At 46.2% G+C, this 22244-nt stretch overlaps 1 non-coding gene and 1 pseudogene across 1 annotated transcript; both read right to left on the bottom strand.

Moving 5' to 3' along the window:
- Nucleotides 1-5560: 5560 nt before the first annotated feature.
- LOC126000632 (small nucleolar RNA SNORA40) lies at nt 5561-5685 on the bottom strand. Its single transcript, XR_007492826.1, has one exon. It is a non-coding gene; the product is annotated as a small nucleolar RNA SNORA40 (small nucleolar RNA).
- Nucleotides 5686-9376: 3691 nt separating this feature from the next.
- On the bottom strand, nt 9377-10012 carry LOC126000625 (ribosomal RNA-processing protein 7 homolog A-like; annotated as a pseudogene).
- Between the last annotated feature and the right edge of the window lie 12232 nt (nt 10013-22244).

Consider the following 22244-nt stretch of genomic DNA (forward strand, 5'->3'; position numbering starts at 1 on the left):
GCAAAAGGACAGTGGTTCAAATTCCAGCATCCCATAGGGTGCCCCAAGCCTGCCACGAGCGATTTCTGAGCATAGACCTAGGAGTAAACCCTAAGTGCTGCCAGATGTGACCCAAAAATCAAATAAATAAAATTAAAAAGTAAAGAAAGAAGTCAAGTTCTCAGTGAGTGCTGATGACATGGTTCTATGTTTAAAAATAAAGAAAAAAATTATGACTTGTCAAGAAATCCAGGGTAGGGGCCGGAGAGATAGCACAGTGGTAAGGTGTTTGCCTTAGATGCAGAAGGACGGTGGTTTGAATCCCAGCATCCCATTTGGTCCACGGAGCCTGCCAGGACTGAATTTTGAGCATGGAGCCAGGAGTAACACCTGAGCGCTGCTGGGTTTGACCCATAAAAAATATCCAGAGTAATCCACCTTTCCTTTGAATAAATGGAACCGAGCTCCGCCCCAGTTTGAGTTTATGACCTCTATCTCCCACAGCCACTGTACCCACCTGTCAATAAACCCAGAAGGGCCAGGAGAGATAGCACAGTGGCGTTTGCCTTGCAAGCAGCCAGTCCAGGACCAAAGGTGGTGGGTTCAAATCCCGGTGTCCTATATGGTCCCCCGTGCCTGCCAGGAGCTATTTCTGAGCAGACAGCCAGGAGGAACCCCTGAGAACCACCGGGTGTGGCCCACAAACAAACAAAAAGAAACCCCAGAAGATTCCTTAGTGTCTGGGCTAATCCGTCTGTGACTTAAGGATGCACAGGTGAGAAACCACAGACTTGCAGGGACTGTGGTTGAGGCTCCAGTTTGAAGTCAAAATTACAAAGCTTCAGTTAGAGCGGTTTTATCATACGCAAGTGGAAACGGGAGAAACCCCATGTGTGCAGAGAGTGGGCAAGGCTTCGGTGAAATATCAACTCGTCCAACACATGAGAGAAGTTTGCGTACAGTGTAGGCGAGACTTCAATTGCACCATTTATGTCACACACCAGAGGACACATCAAGGGAAAAAGCCCTGTGTCTGGGGAATTGTGGACGAGGCTTCAGTGTGAGTTTAGTTCTCATCAGGCATCAGAGGATACACACGAGTATATTTTGTGTATATTGTGTGCCCTATGTCGTAGGAAGTGTTGGCAAGGCTTCAGTGTAAGGTCACATCTCACAAAACTACAGAGGAAACACAATGGGAGAAGCCCCTTGTTTTCGGGTCGTGTTTGCGAGCTTCGGTCAGAGGTCAGGAGAGCAGAGGACCCTCCCTTTCCTCAGCATCAGCAATAACCCACCTTGCTAATGTGGCCACAGCTTTGAGGGTATACACAAAGCCATTTCTGCAACAACAGTCTCTAGAAAAAGTGTGACTCGGGGGCCGGAGAGATAGCATGGAGGGAAAGTGTTTTCCTTGCACGCAGAAGGTTGGTGGTTCGAATCCCGGCATCCCATGTGCTCCCCTGAACCTGCCAAGAACAATTTCTGAGCACAGAGCCAGGAGTAATCCCTGAGCACTGCCAGGTGTGACCCTAAAAAACAAACAAATGAAAACAAAACAAAAATGTGTGACTCGGAAGCTGAGTCATAAAATGTAATGTTTTTGTTTGGTGTTTTGTTTTGGGGTCACACCCGGCAGCGCTCAGGGTTACTCCTGGCTCTATGCTTAGAAATTGCTCCTGGCAGGCTTGGAGGACCCTATGGGATGCTGGGATTCGAACCTCTGTCCTCTGCATGCAAGACAAATGCCCTGCCTCCATGATCTCTCTCCTGCCCCCCATAAAATGTATTTTGGCTTCAGATTACCTATTCATGTTATGACCACCGCCTCCCTCCCACTCCTGCTTAGCGGCTTGATCCTCATCCTGCTTCTGAATGAAGCTCAGCAGAGACAACTTAATGAAGAACCGAGTCCTATCTCCAGGCCAGTTCTAGCCATCCACACCCAATGCTGATCCCAGCACCTCCGCCAAAAACTTATTTCCAGTGGGACAGGACTAGATTCTTGGAAGCTATTAAGCAGGATTTGACGTAAGAGGGCACACCAAGTCCCTCCCATTCCATTAATTTGTCATTTGGTCATAGCAAATGCCATAGAAAACAGAGTGATCCCTCCTACCTTGGAAAGGGCATCGCCAGCATTCTAGGAACCGTAGCTGCCATGCAGAGGTGACCAAGAGTCAAGAACAAAGCTGTACACCGCTGTTTTGGGGTGAGCTTAGAGCAGAGATGAGTCAAGGTTTCTGAAATTGGCTCCATTTGTCTTCAAAGCCACATCTCAGCAGTGTCTGAGGAAGGACTCAATCCCTGTGTGTCCTGTGTCTGAAGAAACTTGTAGAAGTTGTCTTCAAGGAGAGATACTACTCAAGGACGCTACCACAAGATAGCATACATGATCCGGGCCGGAGAAATAGCATGGAGTTGGGGCTGGGAAGGTGGCACTAGAGGTAGGGTGTCTGCCTTGCAAGCGCTAGTGTAGGATGGACAGCGGTTCGATACCGCAGCATCCCATATGGTCCCCCCAAGCCAGGGGCGATTCTGAGTGCATAGCCAGGAGTAACCCCTGAGCGTCAAACGGGTGTGGCCCAAAAACCAAAAAAAAGAAAGAAAGAAAGAAATAGTGGCCCCACCATGAGAAATTGTGAGTGCTGCCTGTGTGTGTCTGTCTCCTGTCCTGTCACCTGAACCTCTTGGGAGTGGGCCGAAAAGAGGCTCCAGAAAACTCGCTGTCCCAGAGGCTCATTCAAGGGCGGGCACACCAAGGAACTGCTTCATAATGTGAAAACCGGCTATAAGCAGTACTTTGCAGAAGTCAGGTCCCCTGTTGGTGACGTCAGGCTCGGGAAAATCTACGAAACTACGCCTGCCCAGTGGGACCCGACTGTGAAAAATTGTGAGTGCTGCCTGTGTGTGTCTGTCTCCTGTCCTGTTGCCTGAACCTCTTGGGAGTGGGCCGAAAAGAGGCTCCGCTTCGCTACACGGCCATGTGCTCTTTCTAAGGAGAGAACGCCATTGAAACAAGAAGAAAAAAATTACACTAAGAACTGTGTTGGAAGCTGAACTCTGCTGGAAATCAGATGCCAGAACCCCTATCCGCCTGTCTTCTTGCTGTGCTCCTTTTTCAGCCTGATTTCATCCTCTGTGTGGCTCATCTGAGGACAGCTCGCCTTCCCTGAAGCCTTCCTGGAGGTGAGTTTACAAGCCTAGAGACAGTGAAGCCAGAGGAGTACGGACACTCTCGCTTCGCTTCCCGGCTGAGCACATCATTTAGCCAATGAATATAGCCACAACATGTAGAAAAACCCACAATACAAGTGTGACAATGGGGAAAAACGCAGGCCAGTTCCAGACATAGAGAATGACGATGGCAACTCTGATGACTTGAACATGACCAACCAACTAGTCAGATTTTCAGATGAGGAGTTTAGAGTCGCAATATGGAAGATGTTCAAAGAAATCAAAGAGATAGCATGGAGTTAGGGCATTTTCCTTGTATTCAGAAGGACGGTGGTTGGAATCCCAGCGTCCCATATGGTCCCCCATGCCTGCCAGGAGTGATTTCTGAGCGTAGAGACAGGAATAACCCCTGAGCATTGCCAGGTGTGACCCCAAAACAAAACAAACACAAAAAGATAGAATAGATTGATCATGGAGAGCACATTGCAGTGCGAGGTCCTAAATAAATCTCTGGCATTTCATGCTTCACATCCAACATTGCTAGGAGTGGTCCCTTGGTCCACTAAGCATCGCTCGTTTTGGTACCTAAAATCTTTGAAAACATTTAGGAGCCTGGAGGAACAGCAGAGAGATTTTCATTACCTGCCTTGAAAGCTGATGGCCATAGATTTGTCTTTATAGTTCCGATTTCATAAGTCACGACCCTGTCAGTCTTGGTATTATTTGCTTTTTTGTTTTTATTTTGGGCTCATACTAGGAAATATTCATCACATTTTTGGTTCTGCACCCAAGGATCACTCCTGGGATCATAAGGCATTTCAGGGATCCAAACTGGGCTTTTGCAATCCCCACTTCTCTTCTTTTTATATTTTGATTTGTGGAGGTGTGTTTGTTTGTCCCTCTCCTGGGAGAGATCAGGGGTTACTCCAGCTCTGGACTCAGGAATTACTCCTGGCAGTACTATCGAGTGCCAGGAATCATGTCCAGGATTGACATATTAATACTCTGGCATGAGTTTAAAATGTTTTAAAGTCCCCACCTTTTTTTTTGTTTGTTTTTTTGGGTCACACCTGGCAGCACTCAGGGGTTACTCCTGGCTCTATGTTTATTTTTTTATTTATTCATTTATTTATTTATTTTGGGCCACATCCGGCAGCGCTCAGGGGTTACTCCTGGCTGTCTGCTCAGAAATAGCTCCTGGGAGGCACGGGGGACCATATAGGACACCGGGATTCGAACCAACCACCTTTGGTCCTGGATCGGCTGCTTGCAAGGCAAACACCGCTGGGCTATCTCTCCGGGCCCCTGGCTCTATGTTTAGAGATCGTTCCTGGCAGGCTCAGGGGACCATATAGGATGCTGGGATTCGAACGACTGTTCTTCTGCATACAAGCGAAATTCCTTACTTCCATGCTATCTATTTGGCCCCCGAACCCTGTTGGTTTTTTTTTTCGGTTTTGGGTTTGGGATCACACCCAACAGCAGCGCTCAGGAGTTACTCTTGCATCTATGCTCAGAAATCGCTCCTGGGGGCCCGGAACGATAGCACAGCGGATTTTGCCTTGCAAACAGCCGATCCAGGACCTAAAGTGATTGGTTCGAACCCGGTGTCCCATAGGGTCCCCCGTGCCTGCCAGGAGCTATTTCTGAGCAGACAGCCAGGAGGAACCCCTGAGCACTGCCGGGTGTGGCCCGAAAAAAACAAACAAACAAAAAAAAAAAAGATTGGGAATGAACCTTAAAGCAAATAATCAGACAATGGAAAAAACATCCTCAAAGAATGTGAACAGACAAAAATAGAAATCACATAATTCTAAATATAGATTCTATAAAATATAAAATATCTAGTTGAGGGGCCGGAGAGATAGCATGGAGGTAAGGCATTTGCCTTTCATGCAGAAGGACAGTGGTTCGAATCCTGGCATCCCTTAGGATCCACTGAGCCTGCCAGGAGTGACCCCTGAGAGCTGCCGGGTGTGACCCAAAAACAAAACAAATCAAAATCTAGTTGAGGTCACTTAGGTCAAATTGTTAATAAATTGATTCCTAGGCTCAAACAGAGAAGTCTCGCTTTTTTCTACAATTTTCATTTTAGACTAGAACAATAATGTCCTTTCTCAAGAGTGTTTTTTTTTTTTTTTTTTTTTTTTTTTTTTTGCTATCTGTATAAATTTTCCTCAAGTTTTATGTGTTCTAATTTTTTTGTTTTTGGTTTTTGGGCTCCACCCATTTGACGCTCAGGGGTTACTCCTGGCTATGTGCTCAGAAATCACCCCTGGCTTGGGGGGACCATATGGGACGCCGGGGGATCGAACCGCAGTCCGTCTTACGATAGCGCTTGCAAGGCAGACACCTTACCTCTAGCGGCCCCTTCCTGAACCCATGTGTTCTAATTCTTATTTTTTATTATGTTCCCTGTTATATATACCAGAACTCATTCAGAACAATGAGTCCTGAGTTGCAAAATAGAATATTGTGGGCCCGGAGAGATAGCACAGCGGCGTTTGCCTTGCAAGCAGCCGATCCAGGACCAAAGGTGGTTGGTTCGAATCCTGGTGTCCCATAGGGTCCCCGTGCCTGCCAGGAGCTATTTCTGAGGAGACAGCCAGGAGGAACTCCTGAGCGTCGCCGGGTGTGGCCCAAAAACAAACAACAAAGAATATCGTTTTTCTACCTGTGTCAATAAGTTTTTGTTCACACATCAGATAAAAATCTATGTGCGTGATCGGTGTTCCAATTTTTATATAGCCTACTGTTATGTTATTGTGTTGTAATTTGTGCCTCATCCATCAATTTATGAATAATGATTTTATGTTCTTTTTAATGGTCACTCACTAGAGATGAAGTTTTTAGCTAGCCTCTGGGATGGGTCTAATAAATATTTATGGGGCCAGAGATGTGGCTTGGTGGTAAGGCACACGCCTGGTATGAAGAAACCATGGGTTTTATACTCAGAATCACAAGAGAAGATAAAGAAAGATTTACGGATCCAGGTGGTGGCGCTAGAGGTAAGGTGCCTGCCTTACCTGCGCTAGCCTTGGACGGACCGCAGTTCGATCCCCCGGCATCCCATATGGTCCCCCACGCCAGGAGCGACTTCTGAGCACATAGCCAGGAGTAACCCCTGAGTGTCACCAGGTGTGGCCCAAAAACCAAAAACCAAAAAAAAAAAAAAAGAAAGATTTACAGTGGAACTGGCTTCCTTTGGGGGCCTATGACCTCTTTGGTGCATGGGGGGCCTCAGTGTCAGCTAGGATAAACTTCCCTGTTGCTGTAAGAGTGTTGAGTAGGGGCCACGAATCCTTCGGCACTTCAGGATCCTATTTCTCTTGCTCTGATCCTTTATTATTGCCAATGGAAGGTTTGGGAAAGAGGGTCAGTAGATCTTAAAGGATCACAGACAAGTTTGGTCTTAGCTGAGAAGAACAGACTGTGGCACAGACATCCCAGGGAGAAACAGGAGATCCAACCAAGGCAAGGAGGCACATTGATTGTGTGTCAAGAATTCTGACTTTACAAATATGCAGTTGGGGGCCCAGAGAGATAGCACAGCGGCGTTTGCCTCGCAAGCAGCCGATCCAGGACCAAAGGTGGTTGGTTCGAATCCCGGTTTCCCGTAGCGTCCCCCATGCCTGCCAGGAGCTATTTCTGAACAGACAGTCAGGAGTAATCCCTGAGTAATGCAGGGTGTGGACCAAAAACCAAAAAAAAAAAAAAAGTACCATACTTAGTAGAAAATTAGAGGCTGAATTAGAGGTTGCAGCCAGAAACTGGTCATATATTCCATCATATATTCCATTAATGTAACATCCAGTATATCCTTATTGAAAAATATCTATGAAATCATATATCTATCATACATAGTCATACATACATAACTAATAACATTTTTGTTTGGTTTTGAGGTCACACAAGCAGTGCTCAGGGGTTCCTCCTGGCTATTCACTCAGAAATCGCTCGTGGCACGCTCGGGGAAGCATGTGGGATGCCGGGATTAGAACCACCGTTAGTCCTAAATCTGCTGCTTGTGAGGCAAACTCCCTACCATCGTGCTAACCCTCTGGTCCTAAGAGCACAAATTATTGATTAATAATAACCAATGGCATCAAATTAATATGGATTAATGACAAAAATTAAAAAAAATATCAGGATACCAACATTCCAGAATTCTAATATTCCATCATCTCAAAATTTTACTAGGCCTGGGCCCGGAGAGATAGCACAGTGGTGTTTGCCCTGCAAGCAGCCAATCCAGGACCAAAGGTGGTTGGTTCGAATTCTGGTGTACCATAGGATCCCCTGTGCCTGCCAGGAGCAATTTCTGAGCATACAGCCAGGAGTGATCCTGAGCACTGCCAGGTGTGACCCAAAAACCGAAATAAAAAGAAATAGAATTATCTTCTTTGTGGGGGGGCGGGGGTCACACCCGACAGCGCTCTGGGGTTACTCTGGATCTAGGCTCAGAAATCGCTCCTGGCAGGCTCGGGTGATCATATGGGTTGCCGGGATTCAAACCACCGACCTTCTGCATGCAAGGCAAACACCTTACCTTCGTGCTATCTCTCCCACCCCAGAAGTAGAGTTCCTTTTCCTATGCACACTTAGCCATGTGCGCATTATTGCCGTCATCAGTATTTTCTTCCAGACCCATGTTTGCATGTGCCCTGTATTTGGGACATGAGGCTTCCATTTGACTTCATATATTTTAGATAGGTATCCACTCATTATATGCAGCTTTTTTTGCAGCACAAAATCTCAAACTTGAGATATCAGTGAGTCTGGGGGTTCACATTTTGAGCTAACAACTGAACAAGGTTGCTAACGATGAGTGTGGTGAGTGGCAGGGAAGAGAGTTTTAACAACACGCAGACTCATAAACCCCTGTTTAGGCTCCTTGAAATACAAGGTTAGTAGAGAGAACACTTCAATAACCTGAAAGCCAATCATTTCTAGTTTCAAAAAGGCAGAAGCAGGCCCGGAGAGATAGCACAGCGGCGTTTGCCTTGTAAGCAGCCGATCCAGGACCAAAGGTGGTTGGTTCAAATCCCGGCATCCCATAGGGTCCCCTGTGCGTGTCAGGAGCTATTTCTGAGCAGAGAGCCAGGAGGAACCCCTGAGCGTCGCCAGGTGTGTCCCAAACCCCCCCCCCAAAATTAAAAAAAAAAAAAAGCAGAAGCAAATGTAGAGAGAAACTCGATGAAACAACCCTCTCTCATTCTAACCAATAATGCTTCCTATTTTAGAACCAAAACAATCTGGACAAATTTCTCAAGGGAGGAATACTACAGCATGGCATTCAGTTCTTGGGAATTTCCCAAGAAATATATGTAGACCCCACAGAACTCAGCATCCCACGAAAAGGGAGAAAGTTGAGTGAATCGGTCTTCTAGAATTGAGTGACCAAAAGTTTGGGTGGGAATTTTGAGGTCCTTGCGTCATGGAGGTGCAAACTGAAACTCAGTGCGGTGTGATTTCAGAAGATGGATACATGGGGGCTGGAGAGATAGCATGGAGGTAGGGCATTTGCCTTGCATGCAGAAAGTCATTGGTTCGAATTCCGGCATCCCATAGGGTCCCCGGAGTCTGCCAGGAGCGATTTCTGAGGGTAAAGCTAGGAGTCAACCCTGAGCAGTGCCGGGTGTGTCCCAAAAACAAAACAAACAAAACCAAACCAGGGCCGGAGAAATAGCGCAGAGGTAAGGCGTTTTGCGTTGCATGCAGAAGGACAGTGGTTCGATTCCCAGCTTCCCATAGCCTGCCAGGAGCGATTTCTTTTATTTCTTTTTTCTTTTTTTCCTGGCAGTGCCTGTGTTTATTGTCCTACTTCCCAGAGCAGATCGTGCCCCCATTCTGCCTGGGGGGCACGGGACACTGCCCCCCAAAGAAAACAGCTGCTCTCCAGCATGGCCCCAGGGTTCTGCTCTCACGTCCAGTGCCCTGACTACAGCCTCCCCCCCCCACAAAGGGTCCAGTCTGTGGAGGTTTCGGGGAACCACTGCATACATAGGAATGGCCGAGGCAGTGCCTGCCTTCTGACAGGGCAGGGGGGGAGGCAGGATCACTCGGCCCCCCACCCGCCTGAAGCCTTCCAGGATGTCCATCAAGCACCGTGGTCTGAACGGCTTTGGGGGCTTCGTGTCGAGTCCTCTCGCCTCCTGCAGGGAACTGGGGGGCTCCGGCTTCGCTCACGCCTCCTTCAGGACTTGGGGGTGGCGGTGGGGGCTCAGGACTGCCGGAACCTCCTCTGGGCCCGCATGAGCTCGATCTGCTGCTTGCCCTCCTCGGATTTTTGGCGCAGCTGTGCCAGATGCTCCGTCTTGGGCTCGCGGTGCTGCTGGGCGTCGAAGCTGAGAAGCTCCTTGCGGGCGCGTCGGCGCTGCTCCCGCTCCAGCACCCGCAGGCCGGCAGCCACGGCGAGGCCCCTTCACCCAGCCCTGGGCGTCAGGGACGCCCTCCTCGGCACGCGCCCGGCTCTCCTCCTCGGCCGTCTTCTTCTGGTCCTAGGCCTCCGTGAAGGCATCCAGCTCAGCCCGCAGCGCCTCAGGGGCGGATCCACCTGTGAATTCCGCTGGGCGCGGGGCAACTCTCGGTGGAGACCATCAAACAGCGGGGCCCTCAGTGTCAGGGCGGCCTGCACCCCCTGGGGCTTCTGCAGCTGCCTCTGGGCGACCCGGACACCCGGGCCGGGCCTGGGGGGTGGAACACGGACTCTGCTTCCTGGGGGCGCTCGGCCAGGTCCGGCTTCTCCCGGAGCTGCCCTCGCGGACTGGCCCCAGGGCGCAAAGAGGCGGCCCAGATGCGCTTCTGAGCAGTATGGGGGCACACTGAGGACAACGAGTGTTGTGTAATTGTTGTAATAATGTTTTTGCCTGTCACCCCACCTGGATCTTCCAGGTGGGGGTGATTAAGGAAACAAATAAATAACTTGTTGGGGAGGCATAGGGAGCTCTTTTGCCAGAACTGACGGCTTGTTCGGTTTGCTTTTTGGAGCTGGCTGCAACTGACAAAAGACTTTCTTTGCTGAACCTTTGGTCCCCTAATCTTTTGCATTCGTTGATTATTTACTCCGGATATTATTATCAAAGTCTCCCCCAAAAGAGGAGACGGAAGAATGGGATTCAATTTATTATTCTGGGAGTCATTCTTAGACTTGGAGACCATCAACATGGTGTTTGACCTCCCCCCACATTTGGCGCCCGGAACAGGTGATTCTGGACCCTCTGGAACTGTAAGGGACATGTTTTATTGGAAATTACCTCTGGAGATTCTTGGCTGGTTATTATGGATACTCACGCTCACTATGCCATCTGTTATTAAATACATCGGTTTGGCATTACTCAAGTGCATTACTCTGCTTGGATATAAACCACTTGGTTTGACACTAGTAAATATCATTGTCGTTGGATGGTTGCTGCTTACAATTCAATCAAAAATTTCTACTCCTATATTTGCATTGCTTGTGTGGTCTCCATTAGTCATAGTTTGTGGAATTTCTGTGTTGGCTAATATGACTATCATATGCATAGGCATTGACTGGTGGTTAGGAAATAGACAATGTGGAAATTGTAAAGTGATGACCAGTATGGACAATAAAAAATTTTTTCCTACGAAAATTCAGACTAAAGGTACAGGCTGATAAATCTAACACTGGCAGCGAAAGTATAGGTATTTTTGCCGGTAAAAAATCAACTCGGACACGTAATTTAGATACTCATAATCCAAATCAATATCTTGACACTGATGATCAGCCTCCAGTGCTAAGTCCACAAGAGATTCCTGATTCTGTTCACAGTATGGACTCACATGTTAGTGCCAACTCAGATAATGAACCACATTCTAGTATCCCACACCTCAGAAATCAGAGTCCTGTGCAAGGTACTTCTGCTAATCCGGCCTCAACGCCATTTCAAACAGTATATGTTTCAAATTATGAACCTCTCAAAATGGAGGATGTGGAACGGTTTAAGAAAGCATGTAAAGAGTTTGGGGCTACCTCTCCATATTGTCAGGAGGTACTAAGCATGTGGTGTCGAAAATCAATTTGGACTCTGCATGACTTTAAAAAACTTGCTGAAATATGCCTACCATCTAAACAGCGAACTGAATGGGAAATGTTATATTCAGAGGGTGTGAAACCCAAACTATATAGTCCAGATGGAACCAAAAAACGAGTGGCAGCGGTTAATCTCTCATATGAATTATTAATGGGAGAAAATCAATATTCAGACACAAGCAGCTTTACCAAAGGAAATCTCAAAAATAATTAAAGACATTGCATTATCTGCATGGGAAAGAATTGATACTAACAGTACTGGTGAGGGAACCTTTTTAAGAATCATCCAAGGTCCCCAAGAGCCTTATGTAGAATTTGTAGCTAAACTCAAGGATGCTTTAAAAATACAAGTTAAAAATGATGAGGTGAGGAAATTTATAGAAAATGTTTGGCTTATCATAATGCTAATTCAGCTTGCAAATTGGTATTGGCTCCGTTGCAGGAAATAGCTGATTTAAATGAATTTTTATATGCATGTAGGAATGTTTATGATATACCCCATTCATTAGCAAATTCAGATCAGGTGCAAACCTTTGCAATTACTAAAGGAAATATACCTCTTTACCAAAGGGGACAAAAACTTGCCCAAAAACCAGGTCTCTGCCCAAAATGTAATAAGGGTTACCACTGGGTTAAAGACTGTAGATCTGGAAATCCCCATAATAATAACATAGGAAAAACTTTTAATACAAACCCTAGGAGACAATTTGCCTGTTACCATTGTGGAAAACAAGGGCATATTAAAAGGAATTGCCGTTTTTTGTTAAATTCAGTTCCTCCAGGATCTACAATTAAAAAACAGGGAAACGCCTACAGGGCCAATCCCCAGGCCCTTACAAATCAGGGACAAAGTCTTCAAACCATAATTCTCCCCAGCCCAGCTCAAGAAGATTAATCTCAATTAATGAATTAACACATGCCACTGTGGGCAGTGCTGGGCTTGATATAACTTGCCCAGTGGACATTACAATTTACCCAGGAGAATGCCCTTATATGTTACACACAGGCATAGTGAAACCACCACCCCCATATACAATGGGTTTGATTCTGGGCAGAAGTTCCCTTAATGTAAAAGCTATATCAGTAACCAGAGGTGTTACTGATTCAGATTCAAAGGGAGAAATTATTGTAGTTATCAATGTGCCAGTTACTTGGACTTTCAAAAAAGGGGAGACAATTGCGCAAATAGTAATAATACCTTATGTTATATTTGGGACTTCAGACAAAATAAGAACTGGAGGTTTTGGAAGCACAGATCCAGGGGCTGCAAAAACCCATTAGTGGCTCTGATTACTAAATGTAAAGATGAAAATCCAATGATTAAACTTAATATAGAAGGGCAATTCTTCAATGGCATGATAGACACAGGTGCTCAGGTCACTATAATTTCTGATAAAGAATGGCCAAAAAATTGGTCTCTGCAAGAAATTTCATATTCATTAAAAGGAATAGGAGGCCTGAGTTCTTGATTGTTAAGCACAAGAACCATGGTATTTTATGGCCCAGAAAATCAAAAGGCTATAATCAGACCTCATGTGGGCCCATTCTCACCATCCCTATGGGGCCGTGATTTGCATAAACAATGGAAGGCAGAATTCCATATTCCATTAGCTCAAGGTGAGCCTGAACCTTCTCCTGAATTAAAAACCAAAAATTTTTGGTAGGGGCCACTGCCAGAAAAACCCCAGCACCAATAAAAATAAAATGGAAATCTGATGAACCAATTTGGATAGGCCAGTGGCCCCTTAAAACTGATAAATTAAAGGTGCTGACAGAATTAGTGGAAGAACAGCTAAAATTAGGACATACTGAGCCTTCGTTTTCTCAATGGAATTCACCTGTATTTACCATAAAAAAGAAATCTGGTAAATGGAGGTTGTTAATGGATCTGAGAGCTGTGAATTTATCTATGGTACCTATGGGAAAATTACAGGCAGGTTTACCATCACCTGTAGTAATCCCTAAGGAATGGCCACTATTTATAATTGACTTGAAAGACTGTTTCTATCATATTCCTATTCACCCAGATGATAAACACCGTTTTGCATTCTCAGTTCCTTCTATTAATAATACTCACCCTTGCCGGCATTTTCAATGGACTTTTCTCCCTCAGGGCATGCTAAATTCACCAACTATGTGTCAAAATTTTGTGGACAAAATTTTGAGCCCTGCTCGTGAAAGATTTCCACAAGCTATAATTTATCATTACACTGATGATATTTTAATTACAATGAATAATGAAACAGATTTACAGAAATTATATGTTTATGTGATCAATTGTTTGCAAATGGCAGGACTGAAAATAGCTTTAGAAAAAATACAGACCATGCCACCATATCAATACTTGGGCTTTATTTTGGACAGAACATCAATACATCTACAAAAAAATTCCATAAATAAAGAGAACCTTAAAACGCTTAATGACTTTCAGAAACTTTTGGGTGATGTAAATTGGCTCCGCCCAGCGCTAGGAATCTCAAGTGCAGAGCTGTTTAATCTGTTTAAAACTTTGGAAGGTAATTCTGCATTAGATAGTCCCAGAAATTTAACACAAGCTGCTAAAAATGAATTGGACATTTTCTTGAACAGACTGCAAACATTTCTCTTAAGATTTATCCCTGGAGAGAAGGTATTTTTATTAATTTTCCCTACAAAAGAAACACCTACTGCGGCTTTAATGCAACAGGCTGGTCCTTTGGAATGGGTGTATTTACATAACAAACAGCCTCAGTCTGTGATATCTTACCTGCAACTAATTTCAGAATTGATTATCAAAGCAAGACTTAGATCAATATCTTTGTTAGGTTTTGATCCAGATATAATAGTATTGCCAATACCAAAAAAGGAAATTGAGTTAATATTGCCTCTTAATGAATCTCTACAAAGGGCTCTCTCAGATTTTACAGGAGAGATTTCTTCTCATTATCCAAAAGGAAAGACCTGGGACTTTTTGAAAAAGACTCAGTTTGTTATCTCTTCAATTGTGAGGGATTCTCCTATTCCCAATGCAAAAGTTTTCTATGTAGATGGATCAAGTGGGGGAAGGGGCAGAATAACCGGGGAAAATATGAATATAACGATAGAAACCAAATATAAGTCTGCACAGAAAGTTGAATTAGCAACGTTAATTTATCTATTAGAAAATGTATCTGAAGCCATGAATGTCGTTTCTGATTCTTTATATGTTGTAAATTTATGCCCGGTGATAGCCACTGCCTCCCTCAATTCTCATAGTCCTATTATACAAAATTTATTTAAAAAGTTACAACACATTATTCAAAAAAGAACTGAACCTATCTTCATCACACATATTAGAGCTCATTCAGGCTTTCCAGGGCCAATGGCTCAAGGAAATAAAACTGCTGATTTGTTGGCAATGCCTATATTTAAATCACCTGTAGAGGAACATTCAGCCTTACACACAAATGCTCGTCGTTTACATGTAAATTATCAAATTCCATGGAGGCAAGCGAGAGAAATTATAAAAAGATGTAACATATGTGCCCCGCTAGCACAAAAGACTCATATAGCAGGAGCAAATCCAGAGGATTGCAGTCTAACGAATTGTGGCAAATGGATGTAACCCAAACAGACTTATTTCCCAAAAAACCATAACTTCATGTGGTAGTGGATACATATTCTCGATTTATTTGGGCAATTCCTATGTCTTCCCAAAAATCTAAGGCAGTTTGCAGTTTTCTCATCCTTGGTCTGCAGCTACAGACAGACTTGGTGCTACTGAGGGGTGCTGGGCACCTGCACAGGCAGTGGCGCACATGGGGAGGCCTGGTGCTCCCCGCAACCTTTTCCTGTCAATATATAGAGTCGGCTCTTCTGTTGCCTCCATACTCTGCTGGCCTGCACAACCTCAGGTGCGTCTGACCCTGGATCCTGACACTGACCACCACATTCTGTCTCCCAGGACCGGAAAACAGTTAGTTTTCACCCCCTCGGCAGAGCAGATGGATCCATGCAGGGCAATTGCCCCAAGGTCCTCATCTCCCTAGAAGCCATCTTGGGCATGCAGGGCTTTGAAGGGGGCTGGCACTTCTGGCAGGTAGAAATCCAAGGCTCGGGCATGTGGTCCTTAGGGGAGTGCAAGGATTCGTTCCCCCGAAATGCTCCCAGCACTCCATCCCCTGGTTACGGCTGCTGGCAACTTCAGAAGCTCACTGGGGTCCACCAGGCACTGAGCCACATTGGCGTGTTTCTGGACTATGACTTGGAAAAAGTTGTCTTATACAATTTGGCTAACTGCTCCCACTTTTGCACACTCAATGGCAACTTTTCGGGAAAGTTGTCCTACTTTGGTCTTGGCTCCTCGTCCGTAGAGTTTTCCATGAACATTGTCTGAGCTAATGGTAAGTCCCTCAAGCACTCCTCTGCCTTGTTTTCCCTGTGTAACCCAGTTGTGTTAATAAAGTCAGAGACCTTTCTGCAGTCTGAGTGCTGGTGTGTTTTCACAATGACAACCCTACCCCACCTCTCTAACCTGTACCCACTTCCGGCCAAGTTTTGAGCAGAGTCCTCTGTGCCCTTGTGGTTTGGGGGGAGGATATCACAATCAAGTCTCCAGGATGTATCTTCACCAAGGCCCCCTGCTAATACCTGCTAATACCATGCTAATATCTCCTTGCTCTGCTCTTCAGGCCCGTTGGCAATATCTGGGCCTCCGGAGTACTGCTTGGGAAATCCCCAAACAACATAAAACAGCCCCCAAACCCAAATATATTTCTAGGTCTTTTAGTGGGGCAAAGTATTCAAAAAGGTGGTGTACATAGACAAAACTTTAAAACACCCTTATGGCGTTGGGTCAATAGCCTTGCAGTGAGGGTGTTTGCCTTGCATGTGGCTGACCCGGTTTCTAGCCCCAGCCTCCCATAGTGTTCCATGAGCCTGTCAGAAGTGATTCCTAAGGTCAGATCCAGGAATAACACTTCATCACTGCCAGGTGTGGGCTAGTAACAGAGCAGAGAGCCAGGAGTAACCCTGAGCTCCACTAGATATTGCCCTAAACAACCCCTCCCCAAACACCAAAACCAAAAAACTTCCATTCCTTAATTAGAAGTTTTTCATTGATGGAAGGCTAAAAAAAGTTGAAAACACATTATTAGTCAATGGAATCTCTAGAAGATTTGGATTGTTCGAGTTGGCACTGAGAGTCAAAGACAACCTATAATGCAAGGTGCAAAAAGAAGTTTATTTGGTTAACCAAGGTCTGAGCTGCATCCTACTAGGAAGTCTTGGCAAAGACCATGAGTCAAATCTTCAAGCAGTTTATATAGAAATTACAAGTAGTAACAGATATTAAGAGAGCAACCATCTCATTATATAGTTGTCTTAATCACGATTTTTTCTGGCTCAACTTCGGTTGTCTAGGGATACTATAATTCGAACCCAGGTTGTTGGGGGGATCTTTGATTCAAACCTTGGTCATCTAGGGATATTCCTGGTTGTCAAGGGTTCTCTGTCTCAAAATTCAGTCCTCAAGGAATATTCTAATAGGGAACCTGGTTGTTGGGTAAATACTCTGATAACGAACTTTGTTGTCGAGGAATACTCTGATACAGAACCTGGCTGTCAAGGGTTAATTTGATTCAAACTTTTGGTTGCTAAGGATGTCTTTTTCCAAGCTCACTCAGCCCCTGATATTCCTGGAGGGCACTAACTTTGATTTTATTTCTTTTTTTCATTTTTCCACACCTGGTGTTGCTCAGGGATTACTCCTGGCTATGTGCTCAGTATTTGCTCTTAGCTTGGGGGACCATATGGGAAACAAGGGATCGAACTTCTGTTCATCCTAGGTTAGCATGTGCAAGGTATAGATGCTTTTACCACTTGTGCCACTGCTTTGGCCCCATTATTGAGTGGAAAAGTAAACTTTAATAGGGTTAGGACTTGTCTTTCTCTAGAGTTCCTTATCATGGATTTAGGGTGGGGAATCTTTGTTTTTACAGGATATGAAGTTGTCCCAGTCCTTCAATTTGTAAAAACATCATTTAGTGTCTATCAAGTTTAGTCAACCAAGTACAATACAATGACACAACCCGAAGGCAAACATTTCCAAGCAGTATGGAGACTTTGGAATGTTATGAAAATTTTGTTGCAGATTTATATTAAAAGAAAAAAAAATTTTTTTTTTGGTTTTTGGGCCACACCCGGTAATGCTCAGGGGTTACTTCTGGCTGTCTGCTCAGAAGTTGCTCCTGGCTTGGGGGACCATATGGGACACTGGGGGATCGAACTGCGGTCCTTCCAAGGTAGCGCAGGCACCTTACCTTTAGCGCCACCGCCCGGCCCTTAAAAGAAAAAATTTTATATAAAAAACAAACACGAAGGGCTGGAGTGATAGGACAGAAGTAGCTCATCTGCCTTGCATGCTGCTGAGCCATGGACCAAACTAGGTTCAACCTGGCATCCCATATGGTCTTCAGAGACTTCCAGGTGTGATTTCTGTGCCCAGAGACTGGAGTGATCCTTGAGTGCTGCCATATGTGGCTCTAAACACCAACTAAACCAAAGCAAAACCAAACTATGAGATCATTCCATCTACATGAACAGCATGAAGATTTAAAATTGATGAATAGAAAAGCAAATATAAAAGAATGTAAGAAATCTATTGATGTCAATGACAGAACCAGGAAGAACCAGAGTGGTATCAGCCCAAGAATATGGAAACTAACACTGGAACTGACAACACTCAAAATGTTGAATGTACTTGTCTATTTTCTTGTTTTGGGTCCACACCCAGTGGTACTCAGGGGCCATTCCTGACCCTGCACTTAGTCATTCCTGGAATTTTCAGAGGACCATATGGAATGTCCACAGTTGAAACCATATCAGTTGCATGCCAGGAAGGCGCCATATCTCTGTGTTATCTCTCCAGTCCTGAGATAGTTTTCCTCATGTATTTTTTTTGGTTTTTGGGACACACCCGGCTTTTCTCAGGGGTTACTCATGGCTGTCTGCTCAGAAATAGCTCCTGGCAGGCACAGGGGACCATATGGGACACCGGGATTAAAACCAACGACCTTTGGTCTTGGATCAGCTGCTTGCAAGGCAAATGCCGCTGTGCTATCTCACCGGGCCCTTCCTCATGTATTTCACACATTAAATTTTTATTTATTTTTTTGGGTCACACCCAGCAGGCTCAGGAGCTACTCCTGGCTCTATGCTCAGAAATCACTCCTGGCAGGCTCAGGGTACCATATGGGATGCTGGGAGTGAACCACCGTCTTCTGCATGCAAGGTAGACATCTTACCTCCATGCCATCTCTCCTGCCCCCACACATTAAATTTTATTAGAATATTTTCTCTAAACTTTCATTCAGATAGTTATTTGGTTGTTTTTTAGCCTAGAATATGTCAAGTAGTGGGGCTACAGTGATGACACAGTGGTGGGGCATTTGCCTTGAATGAAACTGATCCAGAATGAACCTGGATTGTATTCCTGGCTTGCCATATGGTTCCTGGTACCTGCCAGTAATGATTCCTGAGCACAAAGCCAGAATTAACTCCTCAGCGCTGACTAGTGTGGCTCCAAAACAAAAACAAACAAAATAGAAAATGCCACATGGTACAGTAGGATTTCCACAGAAACCTACAATACATTTCACAGAACCCCACACATCATTTCTCCTTTGAAAATAATGGAGATATCTATTTAATAGCTGACAGTCAAGAGTGCAGACTTGACTGAAAAAAAAAACCAGGAGGGATTCCTAGTCCCTGGGGAAGTTGACAGGATTAGTGAGGGGAGAGGTGGGGCCAAGAAAGTCCCCATCCTATGCAAATGATAGAATCAAGGAGTGCCTTCAGGAGCCAATCAATTCCCTGGAAAGAATGCATGTTGGAATCTGACCAATGGGAGAGGGAAGGACCCACCCTAATTGCCTGAGTTCCATCCTCAGTTCATTTGCATCTCTAGAGTTGGTGGCTTGGCCTGAGCCTTGAGCCCTGAGCCTGCAGGAGGGGTGTACAAATCCTCCCTGCTTTGGACCCAGCTCTGAGAACCCACCTCACAGTGGGGAGCAACCACAGGATCCAGGTGAGCTGCAAGCTGCCACCAGGGGTAGGGAGGACCTTCAAGCTAAAGACACAAAGGGCGTTGGGGGAAGCAGCAAGAAAGGGCATATTTGAACCTGGCTCCATAGCAGAGTACAAGATAATGGGCAACTGTCATAAGTAAGAGTTTAGACATTGATTCATGGCTTAGGGTCTGTCATCTTTTTGGGAATCTCGTGGTTTTCCACAATCTGTATTTTCATTTCGATTCCAAGATTGCCTTAGGTTTCCAACTCTCCTTTGAGTGGCGCCTTCTACCAACCAGAGGACAAATTGCAGATTCCTCTCCAGGCCCTGTGGAAGGCTGAAACAGCCCAGAGCAGCTGAGGTCAGAGCTGCAACAACCTGCTCCTGCTTCATAGTCTCAGGCCTGCCTTTGCGCGTGGCAGTGGGTGTGACCATGACCCTGGTGGCCTCCCTGACTGAGCTGCAAGCAGCAGCCCACTGCCCCATGTGCCAGGCTTTCCTGCAGGAGCCTGTGACCCTGAAATGTGGCCACAACTGCGGTGGCTCATGCCTGCAGCAGTACTGGGAGCACCTGCACGACGTCCTGCCCTGCCCCGCCCCATGTGCTTGCACCCCTGCACAGGTGGGCACCCCCAGAACATGAAGCTGGGGGACATGATTGATGTGGTCCAGCAGATTCTGTGCATGAGGGAGAAGAACAGTGAGAAGGAGCAGGAAGAAAACGAAGAGGATGAGGAAGAAGAGGGCAGAGGCCACTGTGAGAGGCACCAGCAGGCCCTGAGTCTGTTCTTCAAGACGACCTGGAGATGCTGTGTGGCCAGTTCTCTGCCTCCCCTGACCACCAGGCCCAACACCTGACTCCCGTTGCAGAAGCCACTGCTCATCACAGGGCGAAGCTCAAGAGTTGCCTATGGCAGCTGAGAGAGCAGGTGGAGGAGGCAGTAAGGGCCTTGGAAAGGAACGACGACGAAGTCACCGCGTTGAAAGGCCAGTAGAAGCTGCAGAAGCAAAATATGACCCAGGAAGGCAGCCAATGGGCGCAGTTCTTGAGGAAAAAGGACCGTTCCATCGGGAGGAAGCTGGTGCACCAAAGGGCCGGTCTTTACATACAAATGCTGAACACAGAAGAGCAGTTGTCAGGCCCAGAGAGATACCACAGCGGCGTTTGCCTTGCAAGCAGCCGAGCCAGGACCAAAGGTGGTTGGTTCGAATCCTGGAGTCACATATGGTCCTTCATGCCTGCCAGGAACTATTTCTGAGCAGACAGCCAGGAGTAAACCCTGAGCAATGCCGGGTGTGGCCCTCAAAAAAACAAAAACCAAAACAAAAAAAAGTAAGGACAGCTGTCCAGGGAGGCCTGCACCGGGAAGGAGCTGCTCATGGCGCTGCAGAAGGCCTGTCTGCACGCCGACGCCCACCTCCTCCAGGACGCTGGAGCCCTGAACCTGGCCTGGAGCCATTGCCAGATTCTGGGATTTCCTGCGGCCTCTTCCTGGGAGCAGAAAGGGGAGAGTCCCTCTCTGCCCCCCAGCTACATCGGCTTGGGCAACATGAGGGCCAAGTTCCAGGTGCACCTGACGCTGGACCCTGAGACTGCTCACTTGGATCTCTGCATTGCTTGCCAGACAACTGCAGCTACTGCCAGGAGGGCGCACAGGCCAGCCCTGGCATGTGTCCCCGTGCATTCACCTCCCATGTGGCGGTCCTGGGGGCCCTGGTCTTCGGGATGGCCAGCACTCTGGCAGGTGGAGATCTGAGGCGTATGAGTCTGATGTCTGGATGTCTGCACCGAGGACTTCTCCAGGGCACTCGGGCCACACAGACCCAGCACAACAGCTGCTGGCAGATGCCCGTGACCATGTCGCTGACCCTGCCGCACTTCCCACGGGGAAAGCTGCAGTCGCCTGCTTCGGGGTCTTTCTGGACTACGAGTTGAAGGAGATTTCCTTCTACAACATGAGCAAGAAGACCCACTTACACACACTCACTGGGACCTTCACCGAGAGACTAGTGCCTTATTTTTCCATCAGAGATTTTTTCTTCTCTTCGTCCTTGAGTGTCCTGTGGGAATAATGTTGAAGTATTGGGGACTTGTGGTTGGGTCTTACAATGTAGGCTGTGCTGGTAATAAAGAGACTTAATTGCATTTTGATGTCTGGCTGTCAGTGAATAGGCCAAGGATGTTTTCTTTCTAATTTCCCAATACTTACTGTGCCTATGCAAAAACAAACAAGCAAACAAAATAAACCTTGCCACATCAGCCGCCTCTTTTTTCTTTTAAAAATTATATATTTTGTTTTGTGGTCAAACCTGGCTGCATTCAGGAATTACTCCTGGCTCTGCAGCTGGCTCTTGAAAATCACTTCTGGTAGGCTCGTGGGTCCATAGGAGATGTCAGGGTTCAAACAAAAAATAAAACAGCTGTAACAAGAACAATAATTAAAAGTTTAAAAGTTTGGGGCCGGAGAGATAGCATGTAGTTAAAGCATTTGCCTTGTACGCAGGTCAGTGGTTCAAATCCCAGCATCCCATATGGTCCCCTGAGCCTCCCAGGAGCGATTTCTGAGCATAGAGCCAGAAGTAACCCCCGAGCGCTGCCGAGTGTAACCAAAAAACCAAAAAAATAGTTTAAAAATTTAAAAAAATTTTAAGGGGTTGAAGAGATAGCATGGAGATAGAGAATTTGCCTTACATGCAGGGTGGTGGTTTTTTTTTTGTGTGTGTGTGGTTTTTGGGTCACACCCGGCAGTGCTCAGGGGTTATTCCTGGCTCCATGCTCAGAAATTGCTCCTGGCAGGCACGGGGGACCATATGGGACGCTGGGATTCGAACTGATGACCTCCTGCATGAAAGGCAAACGCCTTACCTCCATGCTATCTCTCTGGCCCAGGGTGGTGGTTTCAACCCAAGCATCCCATATGGTCCCCCGAGACTGTCAGGAGTGATTTTTGAGCATAGAGCCTGGAGTGTCCACTGATCACTGCTGGGTATGACCCAAATAACTAAA

This window comes from Suncus etruscus, assembly GCF_024139225.1.
Source record: "Suncus etruscus isolate mSunEtr1 chromosome X unlocalized genomic scaffold, mSunEtr1.pri.cur SUPER_X_unloc_4, whole genome shotgun sequence".
Classification (NCBI taxonomy): domain Eukaryota; kingdom Metazoa; phylum Chordata; class Mammalia; order Eulipotyphla; family Soricidae; genus Suncus; species Suncus etruscus.